At 33.7% G+C, this 24107-nt stretch overlaps 1 non-coding gene and 1 pseudogene across 1 annotated transcript; both read right to left on the bottom strand.

The window, feature by feature from the left end:
* Positions 1–983: 983 nt before the first annotated feature.
* Positions 984–1965, bottom strand: LOC113866146 (annotated as a pseudogene).
* Positions 1966–15906: 13941 nt separating this feature from the next.
* Positions 15907–16013, bottom strand: LOC113866437. Its single transcript, XR_003505077.1, has one exon. It is a non-coding gene; the product is annotated as a small nucleolar RNA R71 (small nucleolar RNA).
* Positions 16014–24107: the final 8094 nt, after the last annotated feature.

The following is a 24107-nucleotide window of genomic DNA, read 5'->3' as shown; positions in this document are numbered from 1 at the left end:
TGCATCACTTTTTCAGATCTTAGGGTGATTGCACTCATATTTCTAAGATTTACAACAGTCTGTGCAGGGAGGTTTCTTGAACCTTGAGATTGCATCTAGTTTAGAGAGGAAGTGACTATCCCACTTAATTCTTTAAAGTTTTAATACTAGCCTCAGTTTTCTGCTAGAAAGTGATGTTTATGGTCAATTGCTTCATGAGTTCTTCCGTATTACTAAGAAAGAAGGAAGGGAGTTTGTTATTTTGGTTTGAATACAATAGTAATAGGGATTTGTATATACTTTTGAGGATTAATTAGAACATGGATAGGTGGATTGTTTTGCTGTGAGTAGAACATCCTCAAAACTATCAGTTGTGTCTTTGAATAGGGTCTACTTAATTATTGGTGTTAATTATACTGTTCTGTTTGTAACCTTGAGCACAATCTGTGCTCCTATTAATTCTAACTTTGTGATTATAAAAAAAAAAATAGTAGATATAATTATTGCGGCAGAATTTATTTTTACTTCTTCTGGTGTCAACCAGATATATCTATTTAAGAAAATTAACAATGTATATATCTTGAATCAACCCATGTCAATAGAGTGAATTGAATATATGTAACAACTAACAACTAATAAATATTTCAAAGATATTCGTAAAAGAAAATAATTATATTGAACCAAGTGATGCTGTGTCCATTTTATTGCTATCATTTTAATATAAACGCAATATTATTATTTTTTAAAAAGTAATAAAAATGATAGAGTGTGAGCATCTTATAATTTCACAACACAAGTAAATAAAGCATTTAAATTAACATAGACAAAGAAAAGAAAACAAAGGCTCTACTCATAACTTTAACACACATTTCTTATCCAACGAAACATGGATGGATGATAACAAAAAACTACAATAGCATTAATCTTGCACATTATTGCTACATGGTTGTTTCTTGTAGTCGCTTATTATATAAACTAACCGCAAAATATGTCGATCACCGGTTCTAAGGACACAGTTTAAACGATAGACCCGATCCAGTTAATTTTTCTTGGATGCTTTTTGATAGTTTATCGACCATAGAAGGGGGAAAGGTAATTTACCCAATCTCCAATTTCACCTTTCCGAAAATAGTTCTTTTTCTCAACGTTGACATCTACAATTCCAGATTTATTGACTTCCAAATCCTTCATCTTTTCAAAGCTACATAGCTTAATTATGCATTCAATCACTCCGCTACTTTCCTCCTCCTGGGTAAAAGGACAACCCAAGAATTCGGCAATTCTTTTCACTTGAAAATTAGCATCATCTTTAAGATCCTCATACTTCAAGAATAGAACCTTGTTTGGTTGATCTATGCTCTCCTTCCAGTAACCTAGCATGTGGTTCGAATATGGACCAAACCCAATTATTCCCTTGTAGTACCTTTCAAAAGCATCCTCTATTGTTAATTTGGGTGAAGACTCTGGCCTAATTTTATTGAAGAAAGTCCACGCTGAAATAAAAGTATCAAATGGGTTTCTACAAATATAAATGATCTTACAATTAGATTCCTTGATTGATTTAGGCAGTGAAGGAAATGGAATGTGAGGACCAAAATGTCTTGGCTCGGTCATGTTTGATAGGTACTCAGAAATTTGGTCATTGATACCTTCACGAAAGACAAACTCAAGGAAAGGCACGAGTTCATGAGGATTGGAAGTAAGTAATGGATGGTTCTCAGAAGAGAAGCGTTGGCGATTTACAACGGAAAAAGTAGGGGCTTTCAACCAAGTGGTGCCTGATTTTGGAACGCTAGCAACTACAACATCATTGTCTTTTGCTTGAAAGTATTTTTGACAATTGTTTACACCATGAATATGAAATGATGGGCACCAAAAATCTTGAAAGAAATAGAAATATGGAGATCCCCAACCTTCCTCTCTCGGAAGGGAGAGGATTAACTCGTGTTCTTCTTCATTTGCCTCTCGTCCACGCATTGAAGCCATTGGATTATGTTGAATATGAATGGTAATTTACTAATAGGAATTGGATGAGAATTTAGTCGTTGGATGATACTTTTATAGCATCGACCAGTGGTGCAAGTTGAAGAAAATCATGTCCTGTTTATTTTTAATGTAATAAATATTTTTCAATAATTTTTGTTTTATAAAAGGAACATTAAGGATTAATATAATATTTTCATCGTTACATGCAATAATGGAGGTTTCAGGGACCTCTTCCACGTGACTTTCTTACGTTGGTTGTACGTTGACGTTGACATATATATATAAAAGAAAATTTTTGTTTTCAACATAAATTTTTTTTATATTTCTTTTATCAGTTAATAATTAATTGATTTGATAAAAAAAATATGAAATTATTTTTAAAAATAACAGAATTTTTTAAGATTAATTACAAAATTTTATTCATATTTGTGCATAATTTATATTTCCATCTTTCTAACTTATACTATTCAGTTTATTCGGTTCTTCCTCGTTCATAATATAATTTATTATTTGGGTTCATACTAACCACATTTTTGAAAAATTTCTTTTAATGATAAACAGGATTCTGTATTTTATATTATACTACAATCATATAAAGTAAAAGTTCAATTACCCTTTTCTCTTTCTTTTCTTCTTGTCCGTAGATTTCATCGTTACATGCAATAATGGAGGTTTCACGGACCTTTTCCACGTGACGTTCTTACGTACATGTTTTCTGTCTGTTTGTTTTGTTTATTTACTCCCATGCATCAAGATGGAATATCTTATCTATAACTCATTGAGAAATCATGGTAACAAACTTAAATGCCACTTAATCAAAATCCTTAAAGTTGTCGGTGTTGTCGGTCCTTGTCACATAAATTTTGGCTTCTTTTCACTATGTTGCTCACTTTCTTTATTTACATCTAGTATGAGATTTATTCACTTATACGTGATATCTCAATAATCTCCTCATTAAGTATAAGTCTGTTTCATCATGTGCACTCCCCTTCTAATGAAAATATTTTGAATATTTTCATTAAAAAACTCATTACAAAGAATTTAAGGTAAAAATGTTATACATAAATTCTTTATAATTGATTCGAATGCAATATAAATCAGACAGTGGTATTATAAAACAGGTATGATAAATATTTATTAAAGTTATAAATATGACTTGAAATTTTTAATAATATAATTAATTTTATTTAACAAAAGAAGATTTTAAGGAAAAAGAAATATTTAGGTTAATTATTATAGATAATTATTTGATTAAAAGAAGTTAAAATATGATTAATTTTATATATGCATCATACTCAAGATAATATTTTTAGCGATTTATAACATGTAAAAGTAGAGTCGTAAGTTACCATTGTAAATCACTGCATTAATCAAGTGAAACAAATTTAATTTAACTAACTAATTAACAAATGAATTATATTTAGTAATAAAATAGAGAAATATTTAAGATAATGTTTTGACCAGTCATTGAAATAAAATTAAAAGAAGTGTACTTTTATCAAGCAATTAAATATAAAATTAATTAGAGATGATTCATGATTGAGTTTTAGAATAAATTTATATTTGTTAAAAGGGAGTGAATAATCCTTTCTGGAAAAAAGAAAAAAGAAACCAGAAACAACAAACAGAGATGAAAAGAAAAATCACAAAAAGGTAATTTTGGTTCTGTATTATTGAAAGGAAGAAAAATTGAATAACCAATGAGGAAGTGCAAACAAGTATCCAAAGACTTAGATTATCTAAGTTATCCCTCATCCTTTCTTTGATATAGGGAATAGCCAACAGTTAAAAATAATTTCCCACCTGAACCCTGTTCACATTTTAACCCTTCTAAAGTTCTCTTGATTGTAATTGATTGCATGAATAGATGTGAGTTAGAAATTTGCTAAATCTATGCTGAAAAATAGTAGCAAAGGCATTGAAGAGAGTTAAACACAAGCTGATACTCTGAGAGCAAAGAGTGAAATAGTAATCCTGAGAGGAAGTTTAATTCAATCCTCGATGTCAAGACAATTGATGTTTGCTTGTGATATTAAAAAATTATTTTGTTGTTGCAAAAAAGATAAATGGAAATTTGCTAGAATTCTAAAACTATTTGTTCATGTAGAAAAAGAAAAGAATTTTACTTGAGGACAAACAAACATTTAAGTTTGGGTTGTGATGAGTCATTGACTCATATAGAAAATTAAAGGTTTTTGACATATTTCATTGAATTAAAATTGAAAGTTAATGCAATTAATTGGAATATTCAATGGAATGTTGTAAATGCTGAAAAATTGATGAATCATTCATGTATTGATGGTTGACATTTGAATTTTGAAGGGATTAGAAGGAAATTGACAATTAGACTTAAAGAGCAGAAGCTGAGTTGCTACAGGACACATTTATGGGAACATGAACTTCTGATTGTGGAGACACAAAGCTGACAGAGCATATAAAAGCAGAATTTTCTGAAAAAGACAACATCTTTATTTTCACTTTTATTACGTTTTCAGAGCACAAATTTTAGGTTTTCATACAGTTCTCTGTAGGAATGTCAGTTAGGGCATTTTCTTCCTTCTTTGCTATAAGATTTTGATGCGAAGTTAGGTTACATCCCTTCTTTCTCCTTAATTTGTAATGGAACACTAGCTTCTTACACTTTATAGTTTGCTTTAAGCTATTTCTTTTAAACATGATTTCCCTTTCTAAATATATTTCATTTTCATTTTATTTACTTCCATTATGTCTTACTAAATATCTTGGGGTTGATGGAGAATGAACTTATTCTTTTACCTATTGCTATGAACTAAGCATTGACTGTAACTCAAGATATAAGCTTTAATCTAACATTTTGATTCTGAACTTAATGCCTCTTCGTTTTATATGAATAGGGTTGATGAAAAGGAGTTTATTGCTGGAAAGTTGTGAACTTTCTTGGACTGGATCAAAATATTTGCTATAAATTATGTAGGAATCGAAGTTTATAATGATGTGGTCATTTGGGTTTTAATATTAATGCTGAACGTTTTTTGTTTTATCTAAAGGATTAGGAAGCTAAATGCGTTTTAGAACCAATTAAGCAATGAATTGGGGTTGGTTTATTTTAGAAACCTGACCATTAGATTGAGCTGTATTTTGGGTTATACACATATTTTATGTAAGGACAAAAGGATAAGGGATTTTGAACTCAACCCATCTGTTTAATTAAATTACAGCTCAGTTCATTACCTTCTTTAGTCATATACTGCAGTTTAGTTTCATTAGTACTTAGTTCTTTACATCTAAAATTTCATTTCCATAGTTAATTATAGCTTTCAAGCATTGCGTTTTTATATTAATCACTTCATTTAATTTTTCAGTTGTATTACAATTCTATTTTTAACCCAACTAGTATTATTCTTATGGTTTGGTACTTAACATTAATCCATGTGAATGACAAATCTATTTTGTTACTTCAACGATTTGGTGCACTTGCCAAAAAGTTTATTAGTTACCACCCAAGCTCAAAGATCCTGAGAGTTTTACTATTCCTTAAACCATAGGTAGCTCCCACTATGATAATGTACTCTATGATTTAGGTGCGAATATTAATCTAATGCCTTTTCTTGTGTTTAGACGATTGGGTATGCAAGAACCCAAACCCACCTCTATTTCTTTGAAGCTTACTGATAGTTTAGTAACTTACCCCCGAGGCATAATAGAAGACGTTCTGGTTAAAGTGGACAAGTTCATCTTCCTTGTAGATTTCATTGTCCTTGACATGGAAGAAGATGATGAGGTGCCCATCATCCTAGGAAGACCATTCTTGGCCACAAGAAAAACCATTATAGATGTCCAAGAAAGAAAGCTCACTCTAAGATTAAATGTTGAAGAAATAGTTTTTAAAGTTTTTTATTCACTTAAACCTCTTTCTAATCTTAACTCATGTAATTTTGTGAGCTTTATGGATATTGTTTCTCTCTCCCTAAACTCTAAATAGGTTTTGGATGGCCCAATAGAAGATGCGCTAGAAAGGATACTCACTTGATAGGGAGATTGTACATGAAACTGAAGAAGTGATGGATGAGATACTTGCATTAAATAGTGGCATTCTAGGAAGGTGGTTTGAGCATAGACCCTTTGAAGATTTGGTAGAGCGTTTCCAACAGAAACCCAAACATCCAATGCCCAAGAATTGGAACTCAAATCTCTCCCTTCTAACCTTAAATATGTTTTTATATTCCATCTATCTCACCTACCTATGATTTTTTCTTCTAATTTGATAGTTGTTTTGGAGGAGGAACTTCTAAGAGTCTTAAGAGAGAACAAGGAAGCCTTTGGGTGGAACATTCATGACATTAAGGGTCTTAGCCTCTTAATATGCACGCACAATATTCACAAGATTCACTTAGAGGAAGAGTTCAAACCAAAGGTGCAACCTCAAAGGAGACTCAGCCCCAATCTAAAGGAAGTAGTGAAAAAGAAGGTAATTAAGCTTCTAGGTACGAATATTATATTTCATATTTCTAATAGCCCTTTGGTGATTTCTAATAGCCCTTGGGTGAGTCCTGTGTAGGTTGTACTAAAGAAAAGAAAATTATATAGAGATCTTCATGGATGACTTCTTTGTGTATGGCACCACTTTTGATAAATGTTTGCATAACTTAGTTTTGGTTTTGTAGAGGTCTAGGAACACTAATCTAGTTCTAAATTAGGAAAAGTGCCAATTTATGGTTGATGAGTGTATCGTCTTGGGGCACAAGGTGTTAGGTAAAGGTATTGAGGTAGACCCTGATACGATAGAGGTTATTGCTAAACTCCCCTTACATAGTAACACCCTACTTTTTAAATTCTGAAAAATGAATAACAATTTGTTGCAAACCAACTAAACAAGTTGATTCTTCGTTACAAGTCATAAAAATATTTAGAAATTGCAAGCCAAAAGAACAAATTGGTTCTTTTCCAAATCGGGTATTTTCAATATGTGAGAAATCAAATTTTTTTCTTTTTTTTCATTCAAACATATTTACAATTAACTTAAACAGTAAAAGAATCAGAATCTAACTGTAATTTGATAATAATACCAAATTAAAATAATACAAAGTGCACAGGCATTAAATTTAAGTTGTATATAAAAGTATACTTTTACAAACTATCCACCAAAATATATATATATATATATATATAATTTAGAATACGTAATTACAAAGCCAACATGAGCAAAATTTCTAAGAGCAATTCTGATCCATGCCCAAAGCTGAGGGTTTGATCTAACTGTCGTTCTTGTTTCCTAAAATACTTGTAAGGATAAGTTCCATTTTCATCATTAAAACATAAACAACATATATATTTTGTGCATATGTAAATCTATTTACAACTTTGTATGCAAAGACGAGTATATTAATCTCTATAGTGATATCTATATCAGACTCCAATAAAATATTATACCATTAATTATGAGCCAATTACATAGTCACTCTTACACAAATCAGTAACATGTTCCATTTTCTTCCTTTCCAGTTTAACAATTTCTCGTATAACATGATCACATTTCATAGTTGCCTCTAGCATTTCATGAGGTCTTACACAATAGGTGAATAGCTGTCGGTTAACCTATGCAGACGGATACAACGTATACACTTAAATGGCCCTTTAGGAAAAGTGTTAGTCAAGAAATGAGTGTGTGGCCATATGGTGCATTCACATTTTTATAAGTTGTGCACACTCAGTGAATGTCATCCATCACCCTACGTTTTTCCCAGACCTCCATAATCAGCTTCATATTCCATTCTCTGAGTGTATCGCTGTGGCTATTCACACTAATTCGTTTCTCATCAATCCATACATTCACAGATCAGCATGTTACAATACACGTCTTATGACCATATAATTCAATGTATTACAATACATTTATTGTGAATACACCTGTTGATATGTCACAATACCTGTATCATAATCGCATCAATTAATTGGCTACAACTCATGTATTGTAAGCACACATCTCATAACTCTACAATCTCATCAAAGTTTCACACTTTCCTGCTTCAGTTCTATTCAAACATTTTCAAAACAATGCATATCCTACATATACTTTTCATACATACTATTCATCATTTAACTCATTTTCACCTATACTTAACTTCCGATCAAATTCAATAACCACACTATCATGCGATTCACACGTATAATTTAACTATCAATCAATCAATTTTGTCAGAGATCGGATACCTCTAGACTCAATCCAAATCGTATATTACAACCAATTATATTTCCTACAATTAATTATACATCAACCAAGGCATTTAAGCTCAGAGAAACATGCATCATTGCCCTATCACAATACCCAAACTTTATTATAATATATTTATTCACAACAAGAAAAGAATACTACTGAGATTTCATGAATTCAAATAATTGTTATATTCTAACGATGGGATAGAACTCTTCTTACCTCGATGTGAAGATCTATAGGGAGTTTGATGGAAAGGATTGTTTAAAATGAAAGTTCTTCCTAAACAACACGAGATAACTTTTAAAAATAAAACTTGAACAGAAATGAATGGTAAATCTAGATTTAAACTCAAGAAAACTTACGTAGAGTTGCTTAGATTGAGTGTCCAAACTTGGATTCAGCTAATAATCAGAGTTTGGAGGAGATTTTTCGAAGAAAAGAAAGTGGGAATTCAGAGAAAATGAGAGAAATTTAAACAGGATTAAGAGAAATGAAATATCTCACTCTAAAAATTTAAATAACCTTCAGTTCGCACGCTCTTACTTGAGTGAGGAGTACCTCGCCTGGGCGAGACACATCTCACCTGAGCGAGTTGTGCAGACAATGGTATCCCACCCATTTTCCTGATATTCTTGCTTAAGCGAGGAGGTGCCCACAAAGTTCAAAATTTTCCTACGACTCCTTGCTTGGGCGAGTTCCATCTGCCTGAGCGAGGTGTGTTCGGAGGGCAAGTGTACCCATCGAGAAGTAATAAAGGGTTCTTAAATTAAGTTCTCGAAATATCGTCCCACAAGGATTGATTTCTAATTACTAAGAATTTCTTAATTCAATTGTTTAAGTTTCAAAGATACGAGATTAATTAAAAATAAGAATTTATAAAATTAATTATAAAACTAAGAGTAAGGAATACAATGCACGTCTTGATTAAACTTATCGGAGAGGAACCTAGGGCATATGAGTTTTCTCATTCAATCCTTTATGTTATTTTTCTGTTTAACTCTAAATCTGATTTCCTTGTGATTACCAATCATTCATACAAATACTATTAATACCCAATGGTCATGCAATATTAATATTCTTTTCTCTAAATTAACATCCCCAATGGTCATGCAAGACATCAATTTGAGAAAGCTTAAGGAACCTATGAACTTATTAATTTAATAACGATTAAAAGAGAAAGATTGGTTTGGTCCACCTAATCCTTTGTCTCGTTTTACCCTACAGATCTATTAATTAACTGAGGTACGATCGCCTGATGATATAATTAATTAAGATTAAGAGAGAAGCACAATAGGATAAAATCCAATCACAAAAAGGAAATCAAATTTAGATTCAAATATCAAAATTTCATAAATTCATGAACAATAGTTCCCATAGCCCTAGCTATGGACTTAGTTACTCATGCTAAAGAAAAGAACTAAAACAATCATAAACAAAGTCATAATCAAAAGAAATAGCAAACTAGAGTATAAGATGTGTTCCTGGTCTTCAAGTACGATCGCTTGAAGCTTTATGTCTCGCCAAGCATGTGCCAAGGATCCCGTGCAAGAGAGATGAGATGAGAAGTGTATCTGAAAGCCAAATAGTAGATGTAAAAACTGGTGTCCTTTACGATGCCTAAGATCTCTTTTTAATAGGGTTTGAAAACCCTAAAGACTCTTGATAATTGGGCTTCTCGCAGATGAGTACGGCCGTGCAAGGCCCCTCGTGCTTGTTGAAAAGTTCTAGGCGTGCTGACTGCTGTGAAACTCTAATCTTCTATCAATTTGGGCCCAAAACACACCCAAAGTATACTTACGACATCTTTATACCAAACTGCATAATTAATATATAAATTAGTGTGAGCACCAAATAAAATAAAGGTCAAATATGAATATATGGGCTGTAAAATATGGTCTAATTACAGATTTATCAACTCCCCCATACTTATCTGTTTGCTTGTCCTCAAGCAAAGTGCTGGTTAAGAGAATAACATAATAATTTGAAACATAATACCACATAAGGAACCCGAGATGAAGGGGATAAAGAGAGCAACAAGAGTATTATCACTAAGCATAGACAATCAAAAGGATTCCTAATTAGAATATTATATTTTCATACTTTTTACTCAAACATCAAACTGAGGTACTCTACTTTCCTCTCTCACTAAAGGACAAAATAAGATATCACTCAATTCTCCTAAGTGTACTACCATAGGCTTGACTATAAACCGACTCTCCACTATATAAATTAAATGCAAGTAAAAATTATGAGGTCTTTTCAAATTATAATGCGCCCAAGGGGTTATAATAATTGAGGTGAGATAAATGAAAGAAAGGGGATATACAAAGGGGTAATAAATTATAACAATTACAACATCCCCTAAGTTTACAAATGAAGCTCTTGGAGTAATTTTTATATTTTGTATGTAAACAATATCTTTACTCCTCTCTCCTTTCAATCATATATAACCCTTTTTCTTTTCTTTTGTTTTCTTTTTCATACTTTCTTTCTTTCTTTTTGCACATGAGAGATATATAGGAGAATTTATCAAGCAATTCAACAACTCAATTACTCCATTCATAAACTCAAGGTCATCAAAATATTTTATAAATTTAATGTAAGGGACCAAGAAAATTAATAAAGCTCAAAGTGGGCAACTAGTTGTATCTCAAACATGCTGATGGCCAAGAATAAAAATCCTATTATGCCTCAATCACATTAAAACATGCAATTAAAAAGAGAAGTCTTAAGTCAATTCCAAGTCAAGTTCTAGAGCACAAATCCTAAGGAGATAATCACACAAAACAATGAGGAAAGGGGTACAATTAATTAAATTAAGATAGAAATTCCCTTTAAGGCTCAAAACTCACATATGTGGGTTAAAATTTAATGTAGAGCATAAAAGTAAGGAACTTAGCTAATTATTAGTTTCAAAATGAAAGTATAATGCCAATAATAATCACTCAACATGCTCTTCTATTTGGAAAAATTGGGTTCCATGAGGGAAAAAGTTTTAAATTATCATAAAAAAAATAGCATACACACTTTACTCAAGAACATGCAATAACAATTATATAATCAGGAATTACTCTCTCATACTTAAAGTAAAACATTATCCTCAATGTTTGAAAACAATCAAATTAAAAGCATGGAAAGAGGGCAATTGAATAAAAGGAAAGAAGTTCCCTGATAATTCTTGCGCGACGGCTTCGAGTGAGGGAGCACGGTCATGCTGAAATCTTAAGCACACCCATGCTTATGATGTAAAGCTTCTCTCACAATTGCGACTGAATGCACGGCTGTGTATGGGATGAGCACGGGCGTGCTTTCAGATCAGAGCTCAAAAGTGTGTGCGGGAACAATCAACTCCGTTCTTGCAATCTTTCAATATGCTTATTCTTTATTCTAAAAATAAAATAACAATAAGCAGGTTGCCTCCTGAGAGTGCTTGTTTAACGTCACGAGCCTGACGTTCCTGTTAAATCATGGTGGGAAGAAGGTATGAGTCTCAAAGGTGACTCCCTTGATATGCAATTGTCTCCCCAGCAGTTTTGCCTCTCTAACACCTATTACATCAGAAAAATTATTCATAAGATGGGGATTAGAATAAAGAGAAGAAAATTTAAGCTTTGAATTAGGAGACTTATTAATGGATGGTTTAAGCTTTTGTTTTTTCTTCTTCTTATATTGCTTCCTCCTTGCCCTTCTTCATATGGTTTCATGCTCCATATAAATTGGAGGAAGAGAAGCAACATCTATAGTGTTCACAAAGTGACAAGACTCTTGGCTAGAAGGGTACTTGAAAGAATTGAAATCTTGAAATACAACTTCCTCATCATCTATCCTCAGTGTGAGCTTCCCTTCTTATACGTCTATGATGGCCCTAGCAGTGGCCAAGAACGGTCTCCCTAGTATGATGGGGACATCATCATCTTCCTCCATGTCAAGTACCACAAAGTCAGTAGGAAATATAAACTCCCCAACTTTTACAAGTACGTTCTCCATTATGCCTTTAGGGTATGTGATCGATCTATCTCCCAGCAGAAGTGACATGGAGGTCGGCTTAAGTTTATGCATTCCAAGCCTCCTGAAAACAGAATAAGGCATAAGATTAATACTTACTCCTAAATCATATAAAGCCTTATCAATATGAGTTTTTCCAATTGTGCAAGGAATAGTAAAACTCCCTGGGTCCTTAAGCTTAGGTCGGAGCTTTTTAAGGACTATAGTTGAGCACTCCTAGGTGAGCTTCACAGTTTCATGTGCTTTCAACTTTCTTTTATTGGTCAAAATCTCCTTTAAAAATTTAGCATATTTGGGCATTTTTGAGATAGCATCAATGAAAGACATATTGATGTGCACTTTCCAATAAGTCTAAGAACTTGTGGAACTCTTCATCATAAGGAGGGTGACCTTACAGCCGCTGTGGGAAAGGTATCTTAGGCTCATAGGACCTTGGTTGAACAAGAGACTCTTCCTTCTTTTCTTTTTCAGGCTCCTCGCTTGACGCACGGTCTTGCTCATAGTGATGCACGGCCGTGTTTTAATCACTTTCATGGGCGGGCTTGTATAAGCACGGTTGTGCTTCTATTGTAGCAGGGGCGTGCTCATCAGTAAGCACGGGTGTGCATGTAGAATCAGCATGGGCGTGCATGTGCTTCTGTTCTGCGATTCTTGTAATTTCTTTCCACTTCTAAGGGTGATGGCATTGCATTGCTCCCTTGGATTAAGTTCAGGCTGAGATGGCAGTATTCCCATCACTTTTTGACTCAAAAGGTTCATAATTTGCTCCAATTGTGCACTCATCTTATAAGAGTTGGCTTGTATTTCAGATTTGACCTCTACAAACCTCTTATCAATTCTCTCAATATGTTGGTCCAATTAGATTCAAGCTTTGTCATCCTCTTATTAGAGTAATACACATATTGCATCATCTGTTCTTGAAAGTTGGATTGAGAACTACGAGCTTCTTTTCCTTCTGATCTTGCTCCCTGACTTTGCATATGAGGAGGGCGATAAACACGTGAATTTTGACTTCCAAAGGCATTCCCCCAAGAATTAAGATGATTGCTCTTCCATCCCGAACTATGATTGCCCATGAAGTTTGCCTCTTCTTGCTTAAATTATGGGCTTGCACGAGCTCTTACAGGTTAGTCTTGAGCCTTCATTAAAGATTCTAGTTGCTTTACAAGGGCTGCCATTTGGTTCATTAGTGGACTGTTGCTCTCTACTTGGTGGACTGGGGCGGTCTCTTTCCTCTTGATGTTGTAAGAGTCAGCGATGTGCCACTAAAAGTTAAAAGATGTCATCTTATCTATTAGCTTGTATGCATCATCTGGATCTTTTCTTATGAGTGACCCTCTTACTGCGGCATCAATCATAGCCCTGGTGGTGATTAATAGGTGATGAATCCATATTTTTACTAGTAGTTTACTATAGTTTTAATCCAATTAATAAAGACAATATGTTAAAAAAAGCAGAAAAACTTATAAAAATAGAATGATTGAAAGTTTTCCTTAAATAAATAGTTATTTTAGCATTTGTGAATTTTCTGTGCAGAAATTAATAATTCAAGCATGTTTTTGTAGAAAATTCTGAGCAAAGTTCATGAAGATGGAAGATCAATGAAAAGATAGAAGAAAAGTAGCAAGTCTGGACTCAAAGAACAAGGTTTATGGAGTTTAGGCTGGGCGTGATCACTATTGTCAGTGAAAATGAATGTTTCAGAGAGACTCCATACATAGCGAGAAGCGCGTAGTCACTCTCGCTAACGAAAGTGAGTGTTCCAGAGAGACCTTCACATTTGCAAGTTGCACGTGGCCACTTTTCCTCATGAAAGTGAACATGCAGATAACTCGACCCCCAGCGTTACTACTTTTATGAATGAAAGTGATCATTCCAATCTTCCAGAATACCACATAAGCCTCTGCGTGGCTACTCTTGTGAAGTAAAGTGATAACGCGCAAAGGCGAGAAAACTTATAAATTGCAAAAACGCTCAGATTTTTGCATCTTTTGTTTATTTTTCATTTTCACTTAGTTCCTTGGTGTGGAGAGAATCTGAGAGAGAGATTAGGAACGAACACCGAGCTTCAACCTAGAGGAATCAGATTGAAGATCGATTGAAGATGGCTCTTTTGCGTTCCTTCTTCTCTTCTCTTTCTTTTTCTTTCTCTGCTGTAATGGCTGTGTAATTTCTTCATAGTTAGGGATTATGGATCCAAAACGAACGTGTTAAATTGATTATGGATCTGGATTTCAAGTATTGGAATGAATTGAGTGGTTGATTCTGCACTTTACATAGTAATTGAATGGAAATTTGATTAACTAATTACAGAGAAACTCTTATCAATGAAAATTGAATTTGTTTCTCAGATCTAAATCAATTACCAGGATTATAGCTTTCTTAGGGATAAGAGAACTTGATCTTGCAATCTTCTGGTTTCTTATACTTAAAGCAACATTGAATTGAACCAGATCTAAGGAATTAGAGTGATTTAATTGAATGTTACTGAATTAAGGAATTAACCTCTGAATAATACAACGTGAAACTGATTGTCATTCCTTCTAATTTCTTGAAAGTTCAGAACTTTATTGATTCAATACTGAAGTTTTGGTGAAACTACTCCCTAGCTATGCCTTCCACATCTGTTCATCACACATTTGCATATTCATTGTTCTATTTTTCTTCTGATTTTAATATTTGCCAATTTTAATTCTAAACACTCTCTGGAATTCGTGGAGCTCAACTAATTATGGCCTTGTGAAGTGGTAATTGAATACTTTTATTCCTTGAGATCGATACTTGGGACTCTAATACAGTTCTATCATTTTTATAACTTGCTACATCAACACTAGTACACTTGCTAGTCAAACTTACTTCTCCTCTGAAGTGTGACAAGTTTTTTGTGCCGTTGCCGAGGAAGATTGTTTTCATTATCATTAGTAACAAGAAAGTAATTAGATTGAGCATTTCTTTCTCTTTAAAGTTTCTGCTATATTAGTTGCAGTTATAATTTTTTTGTTTGCAATCAGTTGAATAGTTAATTTCGTATATGTGTAGTTTTGATTTTTGATTGATTTTATATTGTTGTAAGTAGTTAGTTTGCATCTATATATTGTGAATTAGTGCAGTTTTATGTTTTCTTTCTACTATATATGTATTTGTGATTGTATATGCATAGTAAAAATAAAAATAAATCAGCTCTTGTCTTTGATCCTGATATAGACATAACCTTAAGGAGATTAAGAGGAGAGGCTAGAGCAAAAAATTTCATAGGAAGTGATAGTGAATCAGAGGTTGTCCACTCTCCAGAAATTCAGACTACTCCTACTTCAAACAAAACAAGTTGACCTCTAAGACAGTTAACTCCAGAAATAGAGATGGCAGAGCAACATAGGATGAGAACATTAAGAGACTATGCAATTTCAACCATGCAGGGATATAACTCTTCCATAGTTAGGCCAACCATTCAAGCTAATCATTTTGAAATTAAACTAGCTTTGGTACATTCAGTGCAACAAGACCAATTTTCAGGTGGAATTTCTGATGATCCTAATCTGTATATTTCAAATTTTTTACAGTTATATGATACTATAAGAATGAATGGAGTAAGTGAAGATTTCATAAGATTGAGATTATTTCCATTCTCTCTAAGAGACAAAGCAAAATGTTGGTTACAAGCTCAACCACAAGGAAGCATTACAACTTGGACAGAGCTTGTGAACAAATTTTTAATCAAGTACTTCCCTCCATCCAAAGCTGCCAAGCTGAGTGGAGAAATTACATCCTTTGTGCAGCATGAAGGAGAGTCATTGTATGAAGCTTGGAAAAGATACAAGGAATTATTGAGAAAGTGTCCACATCATTGTATTCTAGATTGGATGTAGTTGGAGACTTTCTACAATGGGATGAATGCAACAACAAGAACCATGGTTAATGCAGCTGCAGGAGGCTCTTTAAACATGAAATCTTTAGAAGAAGCTCAGAGAATTATTGAGATGATGGTATCATCAATGTACCAGAACTCAAACTCAAGAAATCAAGGGAGAAATAATGGATATGAAGTCAAGATTTTAGAAACTTTTCTTGCACAGAATCAGCTGCAAAACCAGATGTTTTCAGAACAAATAGCTACCTTGACTCAACAGATTAGCAATCTTCAAGCAAGAAGTGTGCAAACCAGTCAACTAACCTGTGATTTTTGTGAAGGAAATCATACCAATGGTGCATGTGATGCATCTACAAGTAAACCACAGGAACAAGTGAATTATATGAGCAATTTTCAGAGACAACAACCCTCCTTCCCACCTGGATTTCAATTTTCAAATAATAGAAATCAGCAGTATTCTAATTGGAATAATCAATATTTTGCTGCCAAGAATTCTAATTCTAATTTGCCTTTTTCAAATGCAGGTCCAGCAGCACAATAACCTTATTTCCAAAGGAATCCAGCTACTTAACCTCAAGGAAATCAGAAGTTTTCCAAGACTATGACTGAAAGGTTGACTGGGATGGAGGAAACTATGTGTAGTTCATGAAAGTAACCCAAACAAATTTCAAGAATTAAGAGGCTTCGATGAAGAAGTTGGAAACACAGATTGGACAGCTTGCTGAACAACTGTCCAGCAGAGATGAAGGAAGATTTCCAAGCAACACAGTAATAAATCCAAAAGAGTAGTGTCAAGCTATAACTACAAGGAATGGAGCTGTGGTTGCAAGTCCTAAACCTGCAGAAAAGAAAGCAAGTAATGCAGCAGAAGAAAGAAGAATTGAACAAGATCTGCAATAAGAAAATTTCAAATTGTTAAAGAGAGATCATTCAGAAGAAAAGAAAGACGTTCCTATAAATTCTAAGAGGAAGACCAAGAAGCAAATTTTTGAAGATGCTTGCAAGCCAATGGATCAAGAAAAATACAAGAGGCTATCTTATCCTCAAAGAGTCCAAAATCATAAACAGGAGGAACAATTTGATAGATTTCTGAATGTTTTTAAGAAATTACAAATTAATATTCGTTTTACAGAAGCTTCGGAGCAGATGCCATCATATGCAAAGTTTATGAAAGAATTACTCTCCAGAAAAAGGAAGTTAGAGCATGATAAAACAGTGTCATTGACAGAGGAATGAAGTGTCATTCTACAAAGGAAACTTCCTGAAAAACTCAAAGATCCAGGATCCTTCAGCATACCATGCGAAATAGGACAACGTACTGTAGGAAGAGCATTGTGTGACTTAGGAGCAAGCATTAATTTGATGCTTTTAGCTATCATGAAGAAACTGGGCATAGAAGAAGTGAAACCCACCAACATCACACTGTAGCTAGCTAATAGATCATACACTTATCCATATAGCGTTTTTGAAGATTTATTGGTTAAAGTTGATAAGTTCATTTTTCCTGCAGATTTTGTAATTCTGGACATGGAGGTGGATGCAAACATACCTTTGATCCTAGGAAGACCATTCCTTGCAACTGGGAGAGCTCTTATTGATATGCAAAAAGGAGAGTTCATGCTTAGAGTTCAAGATGAAAAGGTAATGTTTAATGTTTTTGAAGCATTGAAATATCTAGTTGAAGATAATTCATGCATGAGAGTAGAAATAATGGATTCTCTTATTACACATTATCCTATTAATGAGCTTGATGAAAATTTTGTGTTGAGAGAAACCATAGCTGCAGGGAGTACTAAATCTAAGATTTATAGAGCAAAATACATCATGGAAATTGAGCAACAATTGGAAGTTGTACCAATTGTAACCCCTGCAGAGAATTCAGTCAAAGAAGAGCTGAAAAAGGAAGTGAAAGAAGATCAAAATTAGAAGTTAGAACTCAAGCAGCTACCTTCTCACTTGAGATATGCTTTCTTGGATAAAAATCACAAAAATCCAGTCATCATCAACAATGAACTCAAGGAGAAAGAAGAGGAAAAGTTGTTGAGAATTTTGAGAGAACACAAATTAGCAATAGGCTGAAGCATTTCAGATTTGAAAGGTATAAATCCTTCTTTTTGTAAACATAGAATTTTATTTGAAGAGAAATTTAAACCAGTTGTGCAGCCATAAAGAAGGTTGAATCCAGCCATGAAAGAAGTGGTCAAGAAAGAAGTCATAAAATTACTAGATGCAGGGATCATTTATCCAATTTCTGATAGCCAATGGGTGAGTCCAGTCTAAGTTGTCCCTAAGAAAGGAGGGATGAAAGTTATGCCTAATGAGAAGAATGAACTCATACCTACTAGCACTGTCACTGGTTGGCGCATGTGTATTGATTACAGAAAGTTGAATGATGCAACTAGAAAGGACCATTTCTTACTTCTATTTGCTGACCAAATGCTGGAAAGACTTGTTGGACATGCATTCTATTGTTTTCTTGATGGATATTCAGGTTACAACCAAATAGCAGTGAATCCTATGGATCAAGAGAAGACTGCATTTACATGTTCATTTAGAGTTTTTGCATATAGAAGAATACCATTTGGATTATGCAATGCTCCTGCTACATTCCAAAGGTGTATGTTGTCCATCTTTTCTAATTTAGTAGAGAAAATTATTGAAATTTTTATGGATGACTTCTCTATTTTTGGTAATTCATTTGATGATTGTTTAGCTAATTTATCCACTGTTTTGCAGAGATTTCAAGATATTAACCTTATGTTGAACTGGGAAAAGTGTCATTTCATGGTCCAAGAGGGGATTGTCCTTCGCCATAAAATTTCAGAAAAATGAATGGAGGTGGAGCAAGTAAAAATAGAAGTTATTAGTAAACTACTTCCACCAATTAATGTTAAGGGAGTTAGGAGTTTTCTAGGTCATGTAGGCTTTTATAGGATGTTTATCAAAGACATTTCAAAAATTGCAAAACTTCTTAGTGATTTACTTGTGAAAGATGCTGATTTTGTATTTGATGATACTTGTTTGCATGCATTTTCTGTTTTGAAAGAGAAACTTATTTTTGCACCTATTCTTGCAAAACCTTATTGGAATTTACCTTTTAAATTGATGTGTGATGCAAGTGATAGTGCAGTAGGTGCTGTTCTAGGACAAAAAAATGATAGGAAATTGCATGTCATTTACTATTCCAACAAAGTTTTAAATCCTGCACAAGTAAATTACACAACTACAGAAAAGAACTCCTGGCTATTGTGTTTGTTTTTAACAAATTTAGATCATATTTGATGGGATCAAAAGTCATAGTGTATACTGACTATTCTACACTTAAATATTTGTTGTCCAAGCAGGATACCAAGCCAAGATTGCTGAGATGGATTCTCTTACTGCAGGAATTTGAATTGGAAATTAGACATAAAAAAGGAAAAGAAAATGGGGTAGTTGATCATCTATCTAGACTTCCATTGGAAAGTCTAAACCTTAACTCCTTAGAAATCAATGAAGAATTTCTAGATGAAAGCCTACTTGCAGTAGAAAATATGCCTTGGTTTGCTGATATTGTAAATTTTAAGGCCACTCAACTTATTCCAAAGAGGTTTACTTGGCAGGAAAAGAAGAAATTCTTGCAAGACAGGAAATTTTATGTGTGAGAAGACCCTTATTTGTTCAAGATTGGGATGGATGGTCTACTTAGGAGGTGTATTGATGGCTCATATTTTGTTCCCACATTTAGTGTCTTTTCATTCCCTTATTTCTTTCATTTAGTGTGTTTTTGCATTTTGCACTTTAATTAGGAATTTCTTGTAAATACTCATGTTTTGCTTTTCTGACCTTTGTTCCCTAATTTGGCTATAACTTTTTCTATAGATATCCTTTTTGGATGATTCTTTTTGTATTGAATTCCTTAATTCTGGGGCTTCAATTTGGACATTTGGATCATGTTGTTTGGAGTTTGGAGCTATTTTCTATGATTTTTAGAATTTTAGACTTTTAGTTTGACTTTTTGTATTGATTTTGTTTTGTCTTTCTTTTTCCAGTTTTGTTGAATTTATTTTCGGCCCATCGTTGGCCCATTTATCTTATTCTTTTAGGACTAGTATTTATAGAGGCCAGGGGCTAATTTGGAAGCACTTTTAATTCTTTTTTTTTTTTGTTTTTCAGTTTTGTAGAACTTTCCCGCTTCCAATTTTTTTTACCCATTCGTCTTCTTCTCTTGCACCTTTTCACTTCGAATTCCTGTTCCTCTGCATTTACAATTGAAAGGCACTTAAGTTCCTGCAATTCCAAGACCTTTCCTTCTACATTTCTCATTCAATTATGTTGTCAAAGTTTGGATCGCACCAGTTCAATAAGTTTGTGATTGCTCCGAGTTTGTTTTCTGACCTTTCATATTTGCGATTACATAGAAAGGATGATTCGATTGAATTGTGCCTCTTGTTTTTTATGTATAACAAGCAATTGATTAATTGATTGTTATGCAGAAGAGATTTAAATGAATTCGGTTTAATCACTTACGTTTGTGTTTGTGTGTTCTGGATCTTTGATTGTGTTTGATCATTCTCGGTTTTCATTCTCAGATTTGATTTACTTGCAATTTAATTCTCTGTAATTGCAATTTAATCACAAAACTCCCCCAAACATATAACTCTTTTCTGCATAATTGATATTGAAACAATGTGCATTTGCATCTTTGTGAGATGACCTAGGTTGCTCCCTAAACTGCACATTTTTATGAGGAATCTAGTTACTTTTGGTACCACTGCGACATGGATATTATGTATCCAATAAAGTGACCAAGCTGAAATATTATGGCATTGCCACAACTCAGAATATAGAGGCCACCATGCAAGTTCAAAGACTACTGCAAAAGTCTTGCAAGCAGGTTTCTTTTGGCCTACACTCTTCAAGGATGTCAAGAAATATGTTGAAAGTTGTGATAAGTGTCAAAGGATAAGCAACATCTCTAGGAAGCATGAGCTGCCACTGAAAATCATCCTAGAAGTGGAATTATTTGACGTATGGGGAATTGACTTCATAGAATTGCAAAGAAATATGATAATCATCCTAGAAGTGGAATTATTTTGACTTAGTTACTCATGCTAAAGAAAAGAACTAAAACAATCATAAACAAAGCCATAATCAAAAGAAATAGCAAACTAGAGTATGCGATGTGTTCTCGGTCTTCAAGTATGATCGCTTAAAGCTCCAAGTCTCGCCAAGCATGTGCCAAGGATCCCGTACAAGAAAGATGAGATGAGAAGTGTATCCGAAAGCCAAAGACTAGATGTAAAAATCAGTGTCCTTTATGATGCCTGAGATCTCCTTTTAATAGGGTTTGAAAACTCTAAAGACTCTTAATTATTGGGCTTAAGCACGACCGTGCATGGGCTTGAAGCACCCCCGTGCTTGTTGAAAAGGTCTGGGTGTGCTGACTGCTGCGAAGCTCTAATCTTCTATCAATTTGGGCCCAAAGTATACTATGACATCTTTATACCAAACTGTATAATTAATATATAAATTAGTGTGAGCACTAAATAAAATAAAGGTCAAATATGAATATATGGGCTGTAAAATAGGGTCTAATTACAGACTTATCAAGGTGACTACTAGGGCGATCTCATTTATTGTCGCTTGAGCGAGAATGCTCCAAAAAGGGATGATCCTGGGCATTCAATCTCGCCTGGGTGAAGCATGTCTCGCTTGAGCGAGATTCTCCTGCACTAGAACTATACTTAAACACTTAAAATCCTTCTTTACACCCTCCAATATTAAATATATCACCAATTAATAATTCATCACTAACACCATCTAAAAAATGAGGGTGTTACAAAGTTTCTTAAAAGTTTTCTTGGTTATGCTGAGTTTTATAGGAGGTTTATAAAAAAAATTTCAAAAATAGTCAAACCTCTTTCTGATTTACTAGTAAAGGATATAGAGTTTATATTTGATGGAACATGCTTATCTACTTTTAACACTTTGAAGAATAAAATGATTGTGGCACCTATGATTATAGCTCTTTATTGGTCTTTACCCTTTGAACTCATGTGTGATGCTAGTGATATAACTGTTGGCGCAGTTCTAAGCCAGAGGAAAGACAAGATCTTTCAAGCCATCTACTATGTGAGTAAAGCCTTAGACAACACAACTACACCATTATAGAGAAGGAATTACTCGTTGTTGTTTTTCCATTTGATAAATTCCATTCTTACTTGATTATGTCTAAGGTTATTGTCTTTATTGACTGTAACACCCTCATTTTTTTTCTTGTTTTGGGGAAAAATAGAAATTCTCGTGCAAGGTTTCTCGCTAAAGCATAAAAGATATTTCTAAACTGGGCTTTCTGGAGCATTCTTACTTAAGTGAGATAAGTGTCACTCAAGCGAGATAGGATAGAAATAACTTAGGTGAGAAATAACTAGCCCAAGCGAGATGGAATTCGCACAGGCAAGGAGTCGCAAGAAAAACAGGGGGTTTCTAAACTCATTCATGCTCAGGCAAGAATACCTCTTGCCCAAGCGAGAATATCAGAAAAACCATCATCTGGTTTTCTCAGTCAAGCGAGAACGCCGGTTTGAATGATATTTAAGGGTTTCTGCATTGAGAAATATCATTTCTCATTGAAACCACCTCTCCCTCTCCTTTCCCAGAGAAAGCCTCCTATAACTCAAGATCGCCCTCAAATCTGAGCTTCAACGACTATTTCACTCAAATCCAAGTAAGTTTCTAGAGCTCAGCTCTTGAATCTCATTTCTATTTCTCTGTTTCCTCTCTTTATAATAGTACCTTGCCTTGTGATACTAGGAAAAACTCTAGTCTTTGGGTAGTATTATCAGTCAAGACATGGAGTTTCCTCTTAAAGCTCATGAAGAACATAGTCTTAGGGATCTATTTCCAGGTAAAGGAAACCAACCTTATACCCCAAGTCCTATTTGTATATTCAACTTGAAAAAATTGAAATATATATTTTGAAAGGTAAATCTAAGGTGTTTTCTTGTAAGACATTGAAAGAAAGGGATCTGTGAATGTGTAAAACCTATATGCATCTTTATTTGAGTAAGGTTTTATAATAAGAATTGTAAAGAAAAACCCATTTTTTATAAGTTTCATAATTAATTTAATAATAATTATTAATAAATCTCAAGTTAGACGATTTTTTTATTAAGACTGGAAAAATGTGACCTCTGGCAAAATATTTATGAAATGCGCAACTAGTTTGAGTCTGGAGGTGTCTGACCTTTGGCACATTGCATTGGTTTTGTGATGATGTGTTTTCTTGTTTTATCATTGTATGTTTGATTGAAAAGTTAAGTGTTGGGTAAAATTGATATAAATGGGTTGGTTGTCTTTAAATGATAAAAGATATGGTATTACTTGTGTGTGAATTAGATGAAGTAGGAATGCATGTTCATTGGATATGAGTTAATGAAATTAATAAGGTAAAAGAAATGAAGGAAAATTGATGGATAGTAAAAGTTATTAAGGAGATCTATGTGATATGTGAAACATGCTAAGAAAGTGTAAGAAAAGATAAAAAGGAAGTAACTGATATATGTGTCATAAGGACACTGATTGATACGATTATAGTATGTGCTATAATACATCGATGAATGATATTATAACACCACATATGTTGGAATATATTGATTAGTGTAATTGCAACACATGTATTGGAATAGTATGATTGTGATGTGCCACGTTTGAGTTATCGCATAGATAGTTTAGAGATACACTGGGGGTATACAATCCGGACGAGATTTGGGAAAATCTAGGAGAATGAGGGTGATGAATGCTAATAGCTTATGTGTACACAAATGATAGCGAAAGCATTTGTAGGCCTCACACTTATTTCCTGACTGATTCTTCTGACTATACCTTTGCTATGAATGCCTAATAAAGCACACATTGTATCCGTGTGTGGTGGTAGATGGTGACTATCTATGTTGGCATAAGTCCATCATAATTAGGACAAGTATGTTGGCAGCAATTTAGGGATTTGTGAGTACTTATAAGTACTTTTATTTGTTGAATATTTTGGAATTGAAATGATTAAAGTGACATGATTTGAGAAATTGAATGACCATG

Source organism: Abrus precatorius, unplaced genomic scaffold, assembly GCF_003935025.1.
Source record: "Abrus precatorius isolate BTA unplaced genomic scaffold, Abrus_2018 Scaffold4, whole genome shotgun sequence".
NCBI classification, from domain to species: Eukaryota; Viridiplantae; Streptophyta; class Magnoliopsida; order Fabales; family Fabaceae; genus Abrus; species Abrus precatorius.
This window is presented reverse-complemented; position numbering and strand designations above follow the sequence as displayed.